This window comes from Salvia splendens, chromosome 5 (genome assembly GCF_004379255.2).
Source record: "Salvia splendens isolate huo1 chromosome 5, SspV2, whole genome shotgun sequence".
Taxonomy (NCBI): Eukaryota; Viridiplantae; Streptophyta; class Magnoliopsida; order Lamiales; family Lamiaceae; genus Salvia; species Salvia splendens.
In genome coordinates this window covers 20,746,791-20,752,606 of record NC_056036.1, presented here as the reverse complement: position 1 = coordinate 20,752,606, position 5,816 = coordinate 20,746,791, and the positions used below count along the sequence as shown (strand labels likewise).

General features: G+C 40.1%; 1 pseudogene; it reads right to left on the bottom strand.

Moving 5' to 3' along the window:
- Positions 1-270: 270 nt before the first annotated feature.
- Positions 271-1,656, bottom strand: LOC121803962 (annotated as a pseudogene).
- Positions 1,657-5,816: the final 4,160 nt, after the last annotated feature.

The window sequence follows — 5,816 nt, the reverse complement described above, 5'->3', positions numbered from 1 at the left end:
TCATTGTAACCGAGTATACCCCCGCTTTCTCTACCCAAAAAAAAGAAGAAATTATTGCAAAATTTATAAGTAGATATTAAATCAAACAATAGAGAAGTGGGCAAGGCTCATGAAAACCTTATTTGACTTCAAAAGCCAAGCACTTTTCATAACTACGGCCTATCTCAAGAAACTAAAGTACCACAATAGTTGAGAAACTGAGCTCGTCCCAATATACACGTCTCAGTAGTTTGAAGAGGGAGGGAAATCTCTTCCTGGGATGTTCTGGCCTTATGAAGAGTTTCCTGCATTTTGACCATAAGGATTCTGATATTGCCCCAGACCAGATCCCGGGTTAGGAGCAGAGTTGCTCTGAGTCAGGTAGTTCTGGCTTCCACCACCTGCATTTGCATTGCCAGAAAAGCCACCCAGATTCGGCCCCGGTCCTCCTGCAGGGAAGTCAATCGGATTCAGTCCAGGACGAGGTTGGTAAGGAGAAACTCCATTGTTTGGGCCAGGGGAAGACTGATAAATTGATCATTGGTGGTCCCTGATAGTTTCCAGGGATGTTTTGCGGCACCCCACCACCCCCAGAGTTAGGCTGTCCTCCGTTGTAGTTGCCATCTGGGCATCCAGAGTTTGGACCTAGCAACTCTCTTCTTCGTTCAATGTTTCTAGATTTGTCAAAGTTGCAAGCCCTATCATTTCGCCTGTTCCTCTCGTTGCATTGTTCCTCACCCACTCCTCATGATACTTGGGGTCGTACGGAACAGCCAGCCCGTTGATAAATGGCTCGCCTGCATAGTGCAAAAAACAGTTAAATCCACAATTTTTGAAATCATACCACCTAGTCCTCCATAGTGTGCATAAATATTCATGTCACAAAAAGGATAATGGAATTACATACCTCCATAGTCCTTGTTCTTCACATCCAAGTACGAATCAGGAAGCACCCAGCGAACCTTTGGCAGGTCTGTATTCAGTAAGAAGTTCAATAAATTCCATAAACACAGAAATCACTAATTCAATAAATGAAACCCTCACCTTTTAACTTGTTAGAGTTCTTCAGATACAAGAGCTCCAAATGCATAGTAGTGCCTTGTAGAGACCGAATATATTTTCATCCTTGCATCTTCCTCACTACAATTTCACAACCAATTACATAGAAGCAACAAATGAGCACAACAAGTCAAAATCAATAAACATGTAACACTAATTAATTACACAATCAAAACAGCAGTATTCACACAAAATATAAAAAAAATCACAATTATGATAAATAAGCAGAAATAATTCACAATAAGTTGATCATTGTGAAACCAGCCAATCACCGTAGCAAGGGTCCTAATGTAGTAGTCGATGATTTCGTCTCTAGAGGGGTCTCCCTCCGGCTTCTCTAAAATCACAACCGTCGAGCAGAATCGTCTCCTTGGGTGGGCGATTGGACCAATTAGGGTTCGGATCGTTCAGCGATGAGGCAGTCTGGCGACTCGAGAACGCCCTGGCGGAAATCGCCGGAAGCAGACGGCGGAAATAGGAAGCGGAAGACGCGGCCATAATAGGGCGGAGACGGGAGAGAAATAACGAAGAATTCGGCAGAACGGATGAGTGAGATAGCGCCGACGAGAGAGACGGCTAGGTGGTGAGAAGGGATCGGGCGAGGAATCGCGTCGCCATTTTTGGGGGAGTGAAATCGATAAACCCTACGATAGAGCTGGAGCTCGTTGAAGGGTTTTGGGGTATATATATATATATATATATATATATATATATATATATATATATATATATATATATATAGGGTTGCGTTTTTTTTTTTTTTTTTTTTTTTTAACTAACTTCATATATTTATATCATATATATGAAGGAGGAAATTACAAATCAACTCCTATAACAAGGAGGAAAGACAAATTACGCCACCCAGGGTTCGAACTCGAGACCTTCAGGATGGACGCGGTATCCAGCACCCTTTACCGCTAGGCCAAGGGGCTTGGATAAGATAGAACCATTCTTAAGTGTAGAACCTTGAACTCTACATATTTTATTCATAGGATGAGAAAAAAATGACGGTCAAGATTAAAAATCATACATATTAAACTATGTTTTCACGACATTCCGGACTCAACATGTGAAAAAACTCACATGTTGATGGAAGAATGAATGAAACGAAGAAGAGTCCATGCATGCTTTATTTTTTCACTTATCTGCATTCACCCATTAATAATAGTTTTGGTTGTAATGGGAAGTTGTTGTGCAAATCAACATCATTGGATTAAAAGATCTAACGACCTCCGTTTGGCATTTGTTCTACGTTTAAGAATGGTTCTACGTTTAAGAATGGTTCTATCTTGATCACAATCCTATATATATATATATATATATATATATATACAAAATTGATTTTCTTTTTGTAAATAAAACGATGAAATGGTACAATTAATATAATAGGCTACGTTACTACTCCCTCCGTCCCATAATAGATGACACATTTGAGAATTTATATTAGGTGGAGAGAGAAGATAATATATTTACATTAATGTGAAAAGAAATGCGACATTTTTTTGAAACAAACTAAAAATGAAAATGTAATATCTAGGACGGAGGGAGTATTAATGTTTGACTATGCATAGTGTGTTGTATAAACAAATGAAATATAACCGGATTTTGTAGCTGGTGGAAAAAATTCAACAATTATATAAGTTTATGATATATATATGTCAAATTTAAAGTTTGTGAAAAAAACAAATTAAAAAGTTTCATAATATTAGACGTTAATATTTCATTGATATAAAATTAACTTGAATTAATTTTCTTAACATATCTATAAATTCTCAGATAATCTAGATTAGGTGAATCGAATCAATCATTCAATTAACCGACTTTCTAGAATTATCAGAAAATTAACCGGAATTGTAAGTGCGAGAAATAATCTAATGATTATACCATGACTAAAATACCTTTTCAGCAATCCAAAATGATATATTTTATGGCGATTCTAACAAAATCATAATCGTATGCTATTATATCTGAAAGAAAGAAATGATGGGTTTTATCGGCAAGAACAAGTGTTAAAGAGAATATAGAAGAATAGGGTTTTGGAGAATGTTGAAGTGAACTGTTTATTGCTTCAAGAATGTGATGTACAAAAGGAACTTTCTCAAACAAAACTCTACATTAGCTATTTATACATCAGTAAAGGATGAAGTGATCGAGCCTTCACTTCTTGAGTAGTTACAACAACTGAGCTCAATCAAGAACTCTCAACCGCCAACAACGGCTAGTAGCCGTTGGACTTAACCACCTTTCAAATCTTGCACTTCTTGATCTTGTGTGTTGCATCTCCACATTAATTCTTCATGCACACGTGCTGCTTCTTCAACCATCCATCTATAACAATCTCCACCTTGGATGATGAAGCAACACTTAAAACTCAAGCTGATGCACACTGACCAATTTACAGCAGTACCTAAACTTTTCCTTGCACAGAGGCTTTGTTAACATGTCTGCGGGATTGTGAGCTGTGTCTATCTTCACCAGCCTCACTCTCCCACTCTCCACTTCATCACGTATAAAATGTAGCCTAACATCGATGTGTTTACTACGTTCATGGAACATTTGATGTTTGGCTAAGCACAATGCTCCATTATTGTCACAGTGTATAGTGACTCCAGTCTGCTTCAGATCGAATTCACCAATGAGCCCAAGCAACCATTTACCTTCCTTTACAGCTGAAGTCATTGCTATATACTCAGCTTCAGTGGTAGATAGAGCAACTACGTTATGCAGGCTTGACTTCCAACATACAGCAGCTCCAAACAAACTGAATATATAGCCGGTTTGCGACCTTCTAGTGTCAATGCTTGCGGCATAATCAGAGTCACAGTAACCTTGTAATGCCTCCTCCTCAGCTCCACCTTGATCAGTAAACAAAATCCCTAGATTAGCAGCACCTCCCAGATATCTCAGAGACCACTTGAGAGCACTCCAGTGCTGTTTGCCATAAGCTGCCATATGTCGACTTGTTATACTTATAGCATAAGCCATATCAGGCCTTGTGCATATCATGAGATACATCAGACTCCCAATGATATTAGAATATGGGACTACTTCCATTTCCTTTCTTTCTTCATCTGTTTTTGCTGACTGCTCCTTTGATAGTTTAATGTGCATAGGTATTGGAGTTGAAGTCTTCCTCATGTTGTCAACCCTGAACTTCTTGAGGATTTTCTGGACATACTCAGATTGGAACAGCCATAGCTTCTTCTCACTTCTTACTCTGACTATATCCATGCCTAGTATTCTTCTTGCATTACCAAGGTCCTTCATCTCAAATGCTTTCATCAGCTGCCACTTAACTTTTCTTATCTCCATTGAGTCTGCCCCGGATATGAGCATATCATCTACATAGAGAAGTAGGTAGATTGGAGCCTTATTCTTCTGCCTTTTGATGAACACACAGCTGTCATACAATGATCTAGTAAAGCCAAGATCAGCCAAACTCTCTCCAAACTTGAGATACCACTGCCGGCTGCTTTGCTTAAGACCATATATGCTCTTTTTGAGGAGACACACCTTCCCTTCTGACCCAGGGACCTCGAAACCAGGTGGTTGAGCCATATATATTGTTTCTTCAAGATCCCCGTTGAGTAAAGCTGTCTTTACATCTAACTGCTCCAGATCCCAATCTCTTCTGGCAGCCACTGCCATAAGCACTCTAATGGAGTTATGCTTCACAACTGGTGAATAGACTTCATTAAAGTCTATCCCCTCTTCTTGGTTGAACCCTTTTGCAACGAGCCTAGCCTTGAACCTGACCTTCTCTGTGGCTGCTGTCTCAATTTTCTTTTTGAACACCCACTTGCATCCAATAACTTTTCTGAGCTGAGCCTTGTCAACCAATATCCATGTTCTGTTGTTGATTAGTGACTCCACCTCTTCCTTCATAGCTTGAAGCCACTGACTCTTCTCTGGTCCATTCATAGCTTCCTGATAGGAATTAGGTTCTGCTGTTTCTAGCTGTTCTGCCACACTGAGGGCATAATAGAGCATTTCATAGTCATTGAACCGGGCTGGTGCTCTCACAACTCTTCTTGGTCTGTCTCTGGCAATCTGATGTTCTGGTGTGGTGTGTTGCTCATCATCAGCTCCAGTACTTAGATGCTCTGAAGCTCCACCTGCTTCCTTATCTTCCATATTCATTTCATCAAAATTTGTATCAACATCCATGAATGTAGAAGGAGCAGAATCTTTATGGACTTTGTCTGGAGATTTTTGCCTCAGGAATGGCATATCATCTTCAATAAAAACAACATCTCAGCTAACAATTATCTTGTGATTGTTAGGCTCAATACACCAGAGCCTATACCCCTTCACTCCCTTTGGATAGCCTAGCATGATGCACTTCAAGGCCCTTGCACTGAGCTTTCCTTGCTTCAAGTGAGCAAAAGCCTTACATCCAAAAGGCTTTAGCCTAGAGTGATCAGATTTTGATCCATACCATTTCTCATCAGGGATGGATCCTTTTATTGCTGAAGATGGGCATTTATTGATGAGATAGGCTGCTGTTGTCACGGCTTCCCCCCAGAATTCCTTACCCACACCAGAGGATGAGAGAAGGCATCTCACCCTCTCAAGAAGAGTGCGATTGAGCCTCTCTGCCACCCCATTTTGTTGGGGGTTGGCTGGCACGGTCTTGTGCCTTCTAATGCCCTTTTCCTTACAGAAAGTATCAAAATCTCTGGACAAATACTCCAGCCCGTTGTCAGTCCGCAGCACCTTAGGACAAGAACCCTTCTCAGTCTGCATTTCTGTGCACCAGCTTTTGAATGTCCCAAAAG